Raw genomic sequence first — 17,343 nt, forward strand, 5'->3', positions numbered from 1 at the left:
CGCTCTGGCCTATTCCTTCAGTACCATATGAGTGTTGATCCGGGTTGCGTCCTTCAACTAAGCCTCCAGGCTCCTCCAGAGAAACCAGCCTTGCACAAGGTCTTCTGAAAGAGTCCTCCCCTGGGGGTTCTTCAGTTGCTGGGCCTCTTCCTTCTGATGAGACGGCACCGGACCATCCTTGGATCGGTAGGCTCCGAAGTTCGTTCTGGCCTATCCCTTCAGTTGCGTCGCCTCGGGCCAGCCAGCCCCGAGACACAGGATGCATAGTTCTGCACCCCAGGCCAGGAAGGCCATGGGGCTTGGTCAGGAGGACCACCAGAACCAAAACAGACCGAAAGTAATCCCCCGCCAACATGGCGTCGGTACCTTAAATACCACCCCCCCCAGAATGCACAGCAGGAAAACACTCCCACTGGGCTGGTTCCGAGAGATAAGTGTCACTCAATGCATCCAGCTAGACTGCATTTCTACTCTTGCCGGTGGTGACAGCGACACCTGCGGTCAAGGAGAACCCAGTACAACCCAGCTGGACTGGTACTAAAACCAGAAATTTAGAGAAATAATCCCGAAGCCGAACTGTGGCTTCGGGCAACTTAACTTTACAAAAACAATAGTGCCTGCTCGCCAGGAGCCAGCGCTACATATGTAAAGAATATTTGTCCCCATTTATGCTCCAGGTATTCAATTCCATCCTTTCCACTAACCCGTTTCCGACTCAAACACTTGACTGTGGTATACCAGATAGGCTGCTTCCATAACCCCAACCTTACCTATACCCCATTAACTTGAGACCACACCGGTTGGAGTAAGAAAAGGCCGTAGCAGCCTACTTTATTATTTTTAAACAAAATAAACGATTAAATTCCAATATGAACAACTCTGTATGAAAATATGTACTCTCAATAATATAAAATTATAACAATAACAAACAATATCCCAATATAACTTCTGAATAGCAACCACTGCATGGCATTGGTCTGTGCAGGCAATTATCACCAAAAACATTTGAACCCATGACCAACTTGACACTGCGGTCCCTCTCCAAGCGTAATAATAGGCCTCAAGCCGACAAGCAGGCTCAAAGACAAACGCTGTCCGCAGTGCCCCCATAACCCTTTCCTTCTAACCTCAGTTATCCGGAAACCACCATCAGGATCCCATTCAGCGATAGTTCCTGACCCATTTTGCCATATCTCCTTCGCCTGCACAGACCAAAAACCCGCCACCGCATGCGGAAGTAACCCACTTACTGCTGCATGCCCCTCCACACCCGAAGTGCTCGCTCAATACCATCCTGGATCCCAAGAGTCCACAGGTCAATGCCCACGTCATTCAAGTGAACTCCATCCTTTCGCAAGTATCTCCAAGTCTCAAACTCGAGTTCCAAGTGTCTAATGGCCAACCCCCCATTCCGAACCATGAAGTTACTGACCGCCCTATTAACCTTCCTCCTGGCTCTATTCACCCCCTCAACTGACCTGGCCATCCGCCACGTGGTGCGGGCCACCATGTCCGACCAAACTATGACCATGTTTGGAAAATCCATGCTGAGACGCCACACGTCAAACTGAATATCCCGCGTAAGGTCAATCATAGTCTTACAGCCCAGGTCATTACCACCCGCATGGATCACCAGGACATCTGGGGGCCTGTCCCTCTGTGCGAAACGCTGAACCTCCCCCACCAACCTGCCCCATAACATTCCTGGGAAACCAAACCACTTGATACAGACCTCACTTTTAGCAAAACCTAAACGTCTGCCTCCCCTCCTAGCATCACCCCGTCGTGCCCCCCAGCACACATAGGAATGGCCCATTATCCAGACCAATCCTTTTGCCGTACCTGAAACAGAAGAAAACAGGAAAAAACAGCCATGAACACCACCGTACAGTAACAGCATAACATGAAACCAACACCTTCCAACCAACCCCTTCCCCTGTCAACCTGCCGCAAAACCCCGAAACCAACTATCCAGCCCAGGATCACCGTCCCTTCCCACCACCTTTTTTTTTTTTTTTGGAAATATAGACCAAAGCTAACCAACTGAGCACCGATCACCATGAGGTGGCCCCAACGCCCCCACATGCACCCAAACCAGCCGCCTGTACCCCCCCCCCCCCCGGGTGGGATGCAAGCCCCCAGTAGACCCATCTGAAAACCCATACAACCAGGGCTGGACTGGGACAAAAATTTGGCCCTGGACTTTATCCAGACTGGCCCACTTTAATTTTGCAAACACGCACAAAAACAGTATATAAACTATACGCAATTGCGCAAAAAAATAAGTAAAACATTCCTAAGTAAGTAAAACTGATACGTGGCACTAATGACAGATGGCACTAATATGTGGCACTGATGACAGATGGCACTATGTAGCACTGATGACACGTGGCACTGATGACAGATGGCACTATGTGGCACTGATGACATGTGGCACTGATGACAGATGGCACCGGGGACAAATGGCACTGACAACAGGTGGCACTGGGGACAAATGGCACTAACAGGTGTCACTGGGGACAGATGGCACTAACAGGTGGCACTGGGGGCAGGTAGCACTAACAGGTGGCACTGGGGGCAGGTAGCACTGGGGTGGATGGCACTGGGGTGGATGGCACTGGGGCGGATGGCACTGGGGGAGCATGGCACTTTTTTAAATTAATTTTTTTATTTTCCCACTTACGGCCGCTGCAGCCGTTCATCTCTCCCTCCTCACACGCTGTCTGTGTGAGGAGGGAGAGAGGCGCTGAGAGATGATCTCATATGTTTACATATGAGATCATCTCACATTGGACACGCCGATCGCGCTGTAAACGGCCGCTGTGATTGGCCGTTTACAGCGATCTGTGTCTCTGGGGGACACGGCAAACACAGAACTTCCCCGATGCGCGCCAGCGGCGGCGCACATTGCGGAAGTAAATACCAGGACGTCCAGGGACGGCCTCCCGGACGAAAGCGCCTGCTCTATAGCCGTCATTCGGCTATAGGGCGGGCGGGAAGAGGTTAATCAGTTACAGTGGACAGTGGCAGTACATTTACTCCTACCCCCCCCCCCCGCCATGCTGCATATTACAGATATCACATAATTATTTAGCTGGTTTTCTCTGTTAGTAGAGCAATGCAAAAATGTACACTAATCTTTGAAATCCATCATATAGGCTACATTCAGACACACAGATGGTTCAGGTTTGGTCAAGTATTGTAAATGGAAGTGCGGAGAGACGAGCACATGCCTGTCTGTGGTATACTGTTAAAACACGCTGACCAAAATATTAACAGCCTGCAGTTGATTTTACTATTTAGTGCTTACTTGATGTCTGATAATGTGATTGCTTTGTCCCTGGACAGTGGACACTGACACAGTCTGTGCTGCTGTTTACTCTGGAGACAATCCTGCAGGCTGCAGCTGTGGAGTGTGGAGCAATGGTATGGTTCCTCGCTCCTCGTTCCTCCTCGGCGGCGCTTTCCCTTCACTCCCAGGCCAGGCAGCTAGGCTTGAACTCCTCCTATATCCCCGGGCCGCCTCCGCCCTCCGGCCGTGACGTCACGGCGCTGGGACAAGGGGAGTGAGTGGCAGCGTCAACCGGGGGGTTGTACTTGTGCGCCGGGCCGGCCCAGGTGCTGTGGCGGAGCCGCGTTCGCGGCCGCTGCCACCGCCGCCGGCGGTGGAAAAAAAAAATTAATAAGCTTAAACTGATAACAACCGGCCCAGCGGCCCACTGAGCCAATCGGCCCACCGGGAATCTCCCGGTAGTCCCGATGGCCAGTACAGGCCTGCATACAACCAGCCGACCACAGCACTACGAGTCCTGTCAGGGCACCACCCAGCCCCACCCCCTCAAACAGCATCCTGTTTAACAGGCGTATCAAAAGCTAAATCCCACAACCACAGAGGGCAGGGAGTCCCAAACCTTTCCGCCCCCGGTACCAACTCCCGGAACCGCTCCCACTGGAACCTGGACAGCGCATCCGCCACCACGTTCTCCACGCCCGGAAGATGCACCGCGTGAATGAACACATTCAACTGCAGGCACCGCAACACCAGGTGACGCAGCAACCGAATGACAGGGGGGGAAGAGGCCGTATGACGATTAATGACCTGCACAACCCCCATGTTATCCCCGTGAAAACGCACCTTCCGATCCCTGAAGGAGGCGCCCCACAGCTCCACCGCCAGAACCACTGGAAACAACTCCAGCAGCACCAGATTCGACGTGTACCCTGCCGCCACCCATGATTGCGGCCAAGGACCCGCGCTCCATCGGCCCTGAAAAAACGCCCCAAATCCAAAAGCCCCAGCCGCATCGGTGAACAATTCCAGGTCAAAGTTGCTGACCGGCCCCGACATCCACATCGCCCGCCCATTGAACGACTCCAAAAAAGTCTGCCAGACCTTCAAGTCTGCCTTATGCGATCTCACTAATCGCACAAAATGCGTAGGGGACCTGACACCCGCCGTGCTGGCTGCCAACCTGCGGTTGAAAACCCGCCCCATCGGTAAAATCCGACAGGCAAAATTGAGTTTGCCTAGGACCGATTGCAATTTTCGCAGCTGAACCTTCCGAACCCCCAACAACTCTGTTATCTCCCGCCGCAAGTCCGCCAACTTGTCTTCAGGCAACCGGCACTCCATGGCCTTGGAATCCAAGACAATTCCCAGAAACACGATGACCGTGCGAGGTCCCTCAGTTTTGTCCGGTGCCAAAGGAATGCCAAATATCTCTGCAATATGCTGCAGCGTCGCCAGCAATATCGCGCAAACCTTGGAAGCTGGAGGCCCAATGCACAGAAAATCGTCAAGGTAGTGAATGATCGAATTCACTCCCGACACATCCCTCACCACCCATTCAATGAACGAGCTAAATTGTTCAAACACCGCACAAGAGATTGAACAGCCCATCGGTAAGCACTGGTCTACATAGAAACCATCCTCCCAATGACACCCCAACAAACGAAAACTATCTGGATGCACCGGCAACAAACGAAAGGCCGATTCCACGTCCGCTTTGGCCAGTAACGCCCCCTTTCCATATCTGCGCACCCAATTCACTGCCGCGTCAAACGACGTGTATGACACGGAGCAAACTTCTTGATTGATCCCATCATTCACCGACCCGCCCCTTCGGAAAGGAAAGGTGGTGAATAAGCCTAAACTTGAGGGGCTCCTTTTTGGGCACCACACCCAACGGAGAGACCACCAAGTCGTCCAAAGGAGGCACAGGGAAAGGGCCACACATCCTACCCAACGCCACCTCCTTCCGCAGTTTCTCAGAAACCACCTCCGGATGTTGCAGGGCCGACTTCAAATTGGGTGCCAACGGTGGAATCACCGTCAACGCACAAGGAATTCTAAAGCCATCCGTGAACCCAGCCTCTAGAAGCTTCTCTGCACTCCTGTCCGGATACCTACCGAGAAACGGCCGCATCCTTGCCACCATCACCGGAGTCCTCCCTCTTGTTGCCAACATCCCCCGGTCGGCCCTTCCCTTGCTTAAAGCATCTGGAGGCGGGGTGAGCTCTGCCGCAGCCCGAACACTCGTGCTTGAACCGGCAACCAGTGCCAAACTTACAGGCACCAGAGTTGTACTGCCAACACACCCCTTTCTTATTTCCGGCCGGTTGTCCTGGGGCCGACGGTCCACCGCCCCCCCCTGAAAAAACTGCCCTGGGGCCCTCGCCGTCGTCATCAAACGCATCCACAAGCTGATGTCCTTGTGGTCCCAATCGCAGGTCCGGCCTTACCGCTCTCCGCTGCCTGAACTGTTCGTCATAGCGCAACCACGCAGTTCCGCCGTACACCCGGTAAGCCTCCCCAATCGAATCCTGGTAACAAAACAAAGCCGAACAATGTTCGGAGTGTTTTTCCCCTATGACACTGGCCATAATGGCAAATGCCTGTAACCAATTCGCAAACGTCCTCTGAATTAATCGATACCTCCGCTTTTCCTCATCCTCCTTCTTGGAATCGTCAGGCTTCACCCTATCCAAGTTGAACTTCTCCAGCGGCAACAACGAGAAGATCTCCACATACTCACCCTTCCACAGCTTCTCCCGGACCTCCTAATTTAGATGAGCCCCTAACGGTCCCTCGTAACAAACGTAGACCTCACACCTCGCCGCGTCTGCCAGCCTAGTAATGTCCTGCCTCACCCCTTTGTCAATAGACGCCGCCACCTGTTCGCCCGCCGGAACCACACTCTTGTCACTCCCCCCAGCGCCCACAACCGGCCCCCCAACCACAGGCCCCGGAACAGGCCGAGCAGCAGCAACGCTCGCCTCCGCCATACCGCCCCCCGGGGGCACCCATGCCACCCCCAGCCCCACAGGTGCCGTAACCCCCCGCTCAAACTGACACACCAGTTCTTTCAAACCCACCAAAAAACCGTGCAAGTCCTTAGAAACCCCCGCCCCCCCAGACCCCAAACCCTGGCTAAGCCCCCCCCACCGTCCCCCTGCTGCAAATTACCTGACGTACCCAATCCCGGTAAAGAAGCAGGTGACTTACCGGGCTGCACAGGAGACGCCCCATCAGCCGATCGCCCATTCACTCCGGACTTCCTCCCGACGCCAGGAGGGGCCGCATCGTCCACCGCATCCGATTCTTCCATGGCTCCCAGCTCCCGCTCCCCCTCCTCTGATGATGAGGACCCGCCAGATCGCTCTCCTCTGGCTGCCGCTGTGCTTGCTGCCATCCGCACCCTTCTGCGCTCCGCGTGACCGGCCTCTGACTTCCGCTTGGCCTTGCCCCGACCGGCGTACGCCCCCACAGTCCCGCAGTCTTCCGCCACGCTCCTTGTGACCCTGGGCAGCCCCGTCCCAGACTGCTGCGATCCCCTGCCGCGGCTGTGGCTGGCCCGGGGATAGCAGACATCCAATGTCCCCCCCCAGCCCCCCCACTGCTCAGCTCTGCTCCGGGGGCGGGGCCAGCGCTCTGAAATGCCTCCCCAAAGTGTTCCCCTGCCGTCACCACCGCAGGCCCGGGAACCACCGCTCTCCCTTGTTTGCTGGCTGCTCGCTGCTCCTCTAATGGGGGGTGGCCCGCGCTGAGAAGGGGCTCCAAAGCACAGTCCCTTGCCGACAAGTAAGCAGGCCTGGGGACATCAGCTCTCCCCCTCGTGACTCTTGCTCTCTGCTCCGTTCTGGGGGCGGGGCCAGCGCTCACTGAAGCTGTTCTCCTGGCAGTGCTGTGTTCCATCCCCATCCCCCTGAGCCTCCCCCGCGTGGCAGATCCAGGCCGTGTAGAGCCCTGTCCCGGGAGACCCAAGCTGCCTGTAGCCAGTCCAGTCCCAGGGGGTGCCGCTGATCGTCCCGCCAGTCCGCCGCCCCCCGCCCGCCGCCCCCCCCGTCTGTCGGGCGAAAACCGCTCCGGCGGCCGGGAACGCCGCGCCCGTGTGCTCACACCGGTCCCCCCAGCATTCACAGGCTCCGGCCGTGTCACTAAACCCCCCAAGGAATCCACCAGCCAGTCCTCACCCCGGACCGCCGCCTGCTCCCTCAGCTGCATCAGAAGCCTCTCCACCGTGTCCATGCTGAACTTTTTCCTCCGTCTTCTGTTAACTCCCAGCATGCCCCAGGAGACTATATTGACTCTTTCCTAACCCCGCCCCCTCGACACCCTAGTCCTTCCCTAATTCTTTCCTCTGCTCTACTGTTAACCCCGTCATGTCCGCCCTGCACTTATCGCTTTTGGCTGTCAGCTCCGGGCTCTCTGGAGGCCCATATTACTTTGATACCAGCTATCGTCCAGTATCTTCAATTGGAGTAGACATAAAAATTTATGCCAAAATTGATTGGGTCACGTCTCCACTCTCTTATGCCGAGCCTGGTACATAAAGACCCGGCCAGATTTGTTCAAGGAAGAGAAACACTTATGATAAAAACGTTCTTACTCATGGGCTATGCTCAAACAGCTAAAATACCGGCATGCCTTCTCTCGGTCGATGCGGAAAAGGCTTTCGATCGGGTTGGGTGGCATTTCCTTGGGCATTCTTTGAGGCAAGTAGGGATGGGTCCAGATTTGCTTAACCACTCGCCTACCGGGCACTTACAACCCCCTTCCTGCCCAGGCCATTTTTCAGCTTTCAGCACTGTCACACTTTGAATGACAATTGCGCGGTCGTGCTACACTGTACCCAAACACATTTTTTATAATTTTCTTCACACAAATAGAGCTTTCTTTTGGTGGTATTTAATCTCTTCTGGGTTTTTATTTTTTACAAAACAAAAAAAAAGACCAACAATTTTGGAAAAAAAACGTTTTTTTAACTTTTTTTCTGTCAGTAAATTTTGCCTTTACTGGTGTGCTCTGATGAGGCAGCACCGATGGGCACTGATAGGCTGAACTGGTTGGCATTGATGAGGTGGCACTTATGGGCACTGATGAGGTGACGCTGACGAGGAGGCACTAAAATGCTGCACTTATGGGCACTGATAGGTGGTGCTGATAGGCGGCACTGATGGGCACTGTTAGGTGGCGCTGATGGGCACTACTAGGCAGCACTGGTGGGCACTGATAGGCGGCAGTGCCTGGCACAGATAGGCGGCACTGGTGGGCATACAGATGGATAGGCCGTACAGATGGGCACTGATGGGCTTTGATGGGTGGCACTGATGGCCAACGCTGATGGGCATTGATGGCACTGATAGGCGGCACTGATTACCAGCACTGACTGGCATGGCTAATGGGCACTGATTTGTGGTACTTGTGGGCAGTGGAGGGCACTGATTGCTGCCACTGGTGGGCACTGTATGCTGGCATTGGTGGGCACTGTATCGTTACACTATATTCCTTTATTGTAATCAGGGCACTGATCATCAGTCATATGACAGCGTCCCAGAACAAGCGCTGCACCGCCCCGCCGTCATTTGACAGTGTGCGGGCAACAACAAGTTAATAAGATTTTAGCGCTATATTCTAAACCCAAGGCTAGAAAGAGGATCAATGGATCATTGACTACGAGTTTCCCTATACGAAATGACACTCTCCAGGGGTGCCCTCTATCTCCTTTGCTTTATGTTCTAGTAATGGAGCATTTAGTAATAGCAATTAGGCAGAATCCTTCTATCACTGGCATAAGGACACATCAGCAGGAAATAAAACTTGCCCTGTTTGCTGATGATCTGTTACTCTATGGTACCAATTAGGGATGAGCCGAACACCCCCCGGTTCGGTTCGCACCAGAACTTGCGAACGACCCCCACGTTCGGTACGAACGTTAGAACCCCATTGAAGTCTATGGGACTCGAACGTTCCAAATGGAAAGTGCTAATTTTAACGGCTAATATGCAAGATAGTGTCCTAAAAAGGGTTTGGGGACCTGCCTCCTGCCTCAGGGGACATGGGTCACTGCAAAAAAAAGTTTTAAAAACTGCCGTTTTGGCGGGAGCACTGATTTTAATGACGATTAAAGTGAAAAAAAAAGGTGAAATATTCCTTTAAATATGGTGCCTGGGGGGTGTCTGTAGTATGCCTGTGAAGTGCCACGTGTTTCCTGTGTTTAGAACAGTCCCTGCACAAAATGACATTAAACGGAAATAACACCATTTAAAACTGCTTGCTGTTTTAATGTTATATCTGGTTCCTGCAATATGGTTGAAAATCATTCAGAAAAATGGCATGGGTAGCCCTCCCTGCCAATTACCAGCCTATTTGGGTCTTGTACGCATATTAAGGGGAACCCCGTACCCATATTAAAAAAAGGAAATGCGTGTGGCCCCCAGGCCCTATATACTCAGAACAGCAGTATACAGGCGGTGCAAACAAGACAGGGACTGTGTAGGTTTGTTGTGTTAAGTTGAATCTGTTTGTAATTTTCAACTGGTACATTTTTAAAGTGTAGCTCCAGTCAAAAAAACGATTTTTAAGCTTTTTGGAAAACATAGGGAAGGGTTATCACCCCTGTATAATTTGATTTGTCGTCCATCTTTTTTCATCTCACTTGCTGCTGTCTCCTTGCGTTTGCAAGTAGGAGATGTTTGTAAGTTGGATGTTTGAAAGTAGGGGCCTGCCCTATATTATAGCGGTATGTACTGGGTACAGAGCATGCAGACAGCACGCACTATCTCCTAACACTACTGACTGCAAGCTCTATTATTAACCACTTGACCACCGGGCACTTAAACACCCTTAATAACCAGACCAATTTTCAGCTTTCGGTGCCCTCACATTTTGAATGACAATTACTCAATCATGCAACACTGGACCTATAGGAAATGTTTGTCCTTTTTTTCACACAAATAGAGCTTTCTTTTGGTGGTATTTAATCACCTCTCAGTTTTTTTTTTTTTGTGCTATAAAAGAAAAAAGACCGAAAATTCTGCGAAAAAATGAATTTTTCTTTGTTTCTGTTATAAAATTTAGCAGATTAGTCATTTTTTCTTCATAAATTTTGGCCAAAATTCATACTACTACATATCTTTGGTAAAAATAAGTACAAATTGGTGGATATTATTTGGTCTTTGTGAAAGTTATAGAGTCCACAAGCTATGGTGCCAATATCTGAAAATTGATCACACCTGAAGTACTGACGGCCTATTTCCTTTTTTTTTTTTTTCACAAAATTGTCATATTATCAGGTTATTTCACACACACAGCATATGCATACCACAAATTACACCCCAAAACACATTCTGCTATTACTCCTGAGTACGGCGATACCACATGTGTGAGACTTTTACACAGTGTGGCCACATACAGAGGCCCAACATGCAGGGAGCGCCATCAGGCGTTCTGGAGCGCCCAGGCCAATTCTGACATTTCTCTCCTACATGTAAAAATCATCATTTATTTGCTAGAAAATGACAGAGAACCCCAAAACATTATATATATATATATATATATTTTTAGCAAAGACCCTGGAGAATACAATGGTGGTCGTTGCAAATTTTTATCTCACACGGTATTTGCACAGCAATTTTTTAAACGCGTTTTTTTGGGGGAAAAAACAGTTTTGTGCTTAAAAAACAAACAAAAAAACAGTAAAGTTAGCCCAATGTTTGCATAAAGTGAAAGATGAAGTTATGCTGAGTAAATAGATATCAAACATGTCACTCTTCAAAATTGCACATGCCCGTGGAATGGCGCCAAACGTCGCTACTTAAAAAATCCCCATAGGCGACGCTTTACATTTTTTTTTACTGGTTACATGTTTTGAGTTGCAGAGGAGGTCTAAGACTAGAATTATTGCTCTCGCTCTAACATTCTCGGCGATACCTCACATGTGTGGCACATGCGAGCACATGGGGACATGGGCGCTTTAATTTTTATTTTATTTTTTTATTGTTCATTTTACATTATTTATTTTAGTTTGACATTTTTTTCCCCAAAAATATATTTTTGATCACTTTTATTCCTATTACAAGAAATGTAAACATCCCTTGTAATAGGAATATGGGGTGACAGGTCCTCTTTACAGTGAAATCTGGGGGGTCAATATGACCCCACATCTCACCTCTAGGCTGGGAAGCCTGAAATAAAAAAAAAAAAAAAGATTCTGGCTTTGATCGTACTGGCGAGTTGGTAGAAGCACCGGAGGGCGGTGAGGGGTGGGGGGCGTCTATGGCTGAGTATTTCAGGGTATCACCGAGTATGGCTGGGTATCTCCGAGTATGGCTGGGTATGGCAATTTATGGCAGGGTATTACGGTATTGTCGGGGTATTGGCGGGGTACTACAGAGTAATAGCAGGGTACTGCAGAGTATTGGGGGGTACTACAGAGTAATGGCAGGGTACTGCAGAGTATTGGGGGTACTGCAGAGTAATGGCGGGTACTGCAGAGTAATGGCGGGTACTGCAGAGTATTGGGGGGTACTGCAGAGTAATGGGGGTTACTGCAGAGTAATGGGGGTTACTGCAGAGTAATGGCAGGGTACTGCAGAGTAATGGGGGGTACTGCAGAGTAATGGCAGGGTACTGCAGAGTAATGGGGGGTACTGCAGAGTAATGGCAGGGTACTGCAGAGTAATGGCATGGTACTGCACTGCAGAGTAATGGCGGGGTACTGCAGAGTAATGGCGGGGTACTGCAGAGTAATGGCAGGGTACTGCAGAGTATACACTGGTATTGCAGAGTATTGGCAGGGAATTGAGGGGTTAAATTCGGTGAGCAGCGATGTGGGCACTGCAGATGCAGCCCACATCGCTGCTGACACCGATCTCTTTCCCCTCCGCTGTACCGATCGGTACAGAGAGGGGAGGGAGGAACCGGCGTCATAACATGACGCCGGTCTGTTTACAAGTGATCACTCCGTCATTTGACGGAGCGATCACGTGGTAAACGGCCGCTATGAGCGGCCCTTTACCGTGATCCGTGATGCGCCGGGTCCTGTGGACCCGGCGGTCACGGATGCTCTCGAGTGCGCGCCCCGGGGGGCGCGCGAGAGCAGAATTCTGGGGGGCCGTTAATTAACGGCCTCTCAGAGTTAAACAACCGCCCTGAAGCCGTTAATCGGCAATGGGCAGTTGTTAAGTGGTTAAAGCTAGATCACTAGCTATATAGGTGAGGTGAATATAGTGGTGTATACTGCGGTCAGGGCACAGACAACAACCACTACACAGCAGCAAGATAGGAAATCAGCCAAAAACGATTGGTGTGTACTGTGTTGAAGGTACACAGAACACCCACTGCTTCAGATGCTAACTAACACACTACACGAGGCCGCCTCAAAGGCGGCCTTATATAGTGTGGGGCGTGCACTACACAGCCTGAGCTATGATTGGCCACAGGCAGGATGCCTGTGGCCAATCATGGCTCTCCTCGCTGCCGGCGCTGCGATTGGCCAAGCATGCGGGGTCACAGTGCATGCTTGGCCAATCATGGGGCAGCAATACACTGCGCCACCGCAGTGCATTGTGGTCCGTGCGCGCGTCACTCGAATTTTGACGCGAACGGCCCAAACGTTCGGAATTCGCCGAACGGCCGAACAGCCAATGTTCGAGTCGAACGTACGTTCGACTCGAACACGAAGCTCATCCCTAGTACCAATCCACATATCTCTATGCCTTCTATTCTAACCGAATTTCAGCGTTTTGGAATCTTGAGTAATTTCAAGGTAAATGTATCAAAATCAGAAATTCTTAATGTGTCACTTTCATCACACCAAGTGAAGAATCATTTTTCGTTTAGATTCTGCTCCTCTACACTAAAATATTTAGGAATCAATATTCCTCCAGATCCGACCCAACTATATTCGACAAATGATATCCCTCTTATGCAACGTACTCTCCAAGATCTTGAAAAAATATGATTCTAATCCATATTCGTGGTTCGGGAGGATTAACATTAGTGATGGACGAACTTCCGATGGGACGTTTCGCGAACGCAGCCAAAAGTTCACGAACCGCAAAGTTTGCGGCGGACCCCATTGACTTTAATGGCAGGCGAACCTTAAAAACCTCCAGGTCATATTTTCAGCCACAAAATATTTACTAACTGTGCACACATAGTCCCACCACATGGACACTGACATAACAAAAGTATTAAGTGAATCTGAGATCGACAACGACAAGCATTCTTTTTTTATCTGTGAAATTTTGACAATTCAGGAGCGCATGAAGGCCATGAAGGAGAGGCAAGGCCAGGGCAGGCTATGAAGAGAGCACTGACACCAGCACCTAGATAGAGAGCACTGACACCAGCACCGTGATAGAGAGCACTGACACCAGCACCGTGATAGAGAGCACTGACACCAGCACCAAGATAGAGAGCACTGACACCAGCACCGTGATAGAGAGCACTGAGACCACACCAGCACCGAGATAGAGAGAGAGAGCACTGACACCAGCACCATGATAGAGAGAGAGCACTGACACCAGCACCGTGACAGAGAGCACTGACACCAGCACCGTGATAGAGAGCACTGACACCAGCACTGAGATAGAGAGCACTGACACCAGCACCGTGATAGAGAGCACTGAGACCACACCAGCACCGAGATAGAGAGAGAGCACTGACACCAGCACCGTGATAGAGAGAGAGCACTGACACCAGCACCGTGATATAGAGCACTGACACCAGCACCGTGATAGAGAGCACTGACACCAGCACCGATATATAGAGAGAGCACCGACACCAGCACCGTGTTAGAGAGCACTGACACCAGCACCTAGATAGAGAGCACTGACACCAGCACCGTGATAGAGAGCACTGACACCAGCACCGTGATAGAGAGCACTGACACCAGCACTGAGATAGAGAGAGAGCACTGACACCAGCACCGTGATAGAGAGAGAGCACTGACACCAGCACCGTGATAGAGAGAGAGCACTGACACCAGCACCGTGATAGAGAGAGAGCACGGACACCAGCACCGTGATATAGGGCACTGACACCAGCACCGTGATAGAGAGCACTGACACCAGCACCGAGATAGAGAGAGAGCACTGACACCAGCACCAAGATAGAGAGAGAGCACTGACACCAGCACCAAGATAGAGAGAAAGCACTGACACCAGCACCGAGATAAAGAGCACTGACAGCAGCACTGATACCAGCAACTCGCTGCGGGACCTAAAAATATGACACCGCTCAACCTCTTCAAACAGGAGGGTACGGGCATATAGTACGGTGTGCTTTTTTTGTACAAGGAAGTGAGCCAAAGGTAGAAAAAAGGTCAGTGTGCTCGATTAAATAAATAAATAAATAAATAAATAAATAATAGAGTTATGCATATACATGGTGTACTGGTCACATGTGTTGAATTCCTCCAAGATCCATGTCTCAATCATTTTTATAAATGTGGGGTAGTCAACACTCTCGTGAGCTAGGCGAGTGCGCTTATCGGTCACGATCCCCCTACTGCGCTGAACGTCCTTTCGGACAGGACATTGGACGAGGGGCAAGCCAACAGTTCCATTGCAAATTGGGCAAGCTCTGGCCAGAGGTCAAGCCTGCCCACCCAGTAGTCCAGGGGTTCATCACTTCTCAGAGCGTCCACATCGGCCGTTAACCCGATGTAGTCGGACACCTGCCGGTCGAGGCATTCCCTGATGCTGGATCCGGATGACACCTGTCGATGGGTCAGCTGAAAGAATGACCTCATATCAGAAGTCACCAACACATCTTCAAACCGCCCTCTTCTTGCAGGCACTGTTGGATTGGTACCCGCAACTCTTTCTCTGGGAGTGGAAATTCCTCCTCTGCCAGCGCACGCAAAAGCAGAATGCAGCATTTCTCGACGCAAGGCCTGTAAGTGCTCCATTCTGACAGCCCTCTGTGACGGTGGTAACATTTTCACCATCTTGTGTTTGTACCGGGGGTCTAAGTATGTTGCCACCCAGTACTGGTCTTTGACCTTTATGCTTTTTATATGGGGGTCCCTGTTAAAACACTGGAGCATGAAGGCCCCAATTTGCACTAAACTGGAAGCGGTGTGGTGGCCTGGCTCCTGCTCATCATCCAGGATAATGTCGTCCTCCTCGTTCTCCTCTCTCCATCCACGCACAACAACAGGGATCCCAGAAAGGTTTAAAGCATGCTCTTCTTGCTCCTCCTCATCCACCCCGGCACCATCCTCCTCTCACTCCTCTTCAGACTCCTGTTGTTGACTTGTCTCAGATAGAGTAGCTCCCCTAGGAATTCATCCAGCATTGCGACTTCCTCATCTTCCTGCTCTTCCACGGCTTGATCATTGACACGACGCAATGCACACTCCATAAAGAAGGCATAAAGTACCAAGTCACTGATGGCGCCATGGCTGCGACTGACCAGTTTGGTGATCTCCTCAAATGGGCGCAGAAGTCTGCATGCGTCATGCATGAGCAGCCACTGGCGCAGTGAAAAAAAAACAAGCTCCCCAGAACCTGTTCTGCCGCAAAGTTCGTACAGGTAGACGTTAACTGCACGTTTCTGCTGGAGCAGCCTATCAAGCATATAGAAGGTTGAGTTCCATCACGTCGGGCAATTGCAAATAAGACGTCTGACCGGCAGATTGTGTCACTGCTGAATGACAGCAAGGCGAGCCATGGCCCTGTAAGATCTTCTGAAATGGGCCGAGATTTTCCTTGCCTGCCGCAAGATGTCCTGGACCTCAGGGTTTTTGACAACGAATCTCTGCACGACCAAGTTTAAGACGTGGGCCATGCATGGCATGTGCGTCATTTTGCCCTGTTTCAATGCACTAAGCAGATTGGCACCGTTGTCACACACCACTTTACCAACTTTCAAATTGAGTGGTGTTAGCCACTGATCTGCCTGTAAACGCAAAGCTGAAAGGAGTGCCGGGCCAGTGTGGCTCTTGGCTTCCATACACAACAGACGCAGCACGGCATGGCAACGTCTCACCTGGCATGTCGAATAGGTTCTGGGGAGCTTGGGCGGCGCAGCGGAAGAGACGCTAGCAGCAGAAAAGGAGGAGTCAGCCGAGGAGGAGAGGGAGAAAGATGGAGTAGGAAGAAAAGAAGAGGCAGGCCTGCATGCAATCCGTGGCGGTAAAACCAAATCTACACGGGTGCCACGGGTTGCATGCTTGACGGCCACCAGAAGGTTCACCCAGTGGGCAGTAAAAGTTATATACCTTTCCTGCCAGTGTTTGCTAGACCACGTGTCTGTGGTCAGATGTATCTTGGCACCAACACTGTGTGCCAGAGATACATTCACTTGCCGCTGAACATGGCCATATAGCTCTGGGATGCCCTTCTGTGAGAAATACTTCCTTCCTGGGACCTTCCATTGTGGTGTTCCAATGGCCACAAATTTTTGAAAGGCCTCTGAGTCCACCAGTTTATATGGGAGTAGTTGGTGGGCTATCAGTTCTGACAAGCCAGCCGTCAACCGTTGGGCAAGGGGGTTATCCGGCATCATAATTTTTTTACGCTCGAACATTTGGCCCACGGAAGCCTGCCTTTTTCCAGAAAAACATGAGGATGGCATGATGGAAGGTGGAGTGGAGGACAATTCTGAGGAGAGAGGAGAAGCAGAAGTAGAAGACGAGGCTGGATGGTGAGAGCCTGGAGTGTGGCTTTGTGTGTTCCGTTGCTCCCACTGGGCTCGGTGATGGCACCTCATGTGCCTTCTTAAGGCGGTCGTCCCTAGGTGAGTGTTGGGCTTACCACGACTTATGCATTGACTGCAATGGCTGCAGATGGCAACACTATTGTCAGCAGCGGACACTTTAAAAAAAGCCCACACTGCGGAGCCATGTGCCGGTGTCCTGGGAGCGCCAGATGTGACCGTACATGGTCGATGACTCGCTCCTCATACAGTCGCAGTCTGCTTTGTCCCTCCTGTGCAATCTAAGTTCTACCTGCTTCTCCTCCCTATCTGCTGGTCCATATCTCCCTCTGAACTCCCCTCCTCTTGCTCTCTTGTGGGCACCCACGTGACATTACTAGACACGTCATCATCGA

The sequence above is a fragment of the Lithobates pipiens genome, unplaced genomic scaffold (assembly GCF_037356315.1).
Source record: "Lithobates pipiens isolate NorthernLeopardFrog02 unplaced genomic scaffold, aLitPip1_a1.2 Scaffold_18, whole genome shotgun sequence".
NCBI classification, from domain to species: Eukaryota; Metazoa; Chordata; class Amphibia; order Anura; family Ranidae; genus Lithobates; species Lithobates pipiens.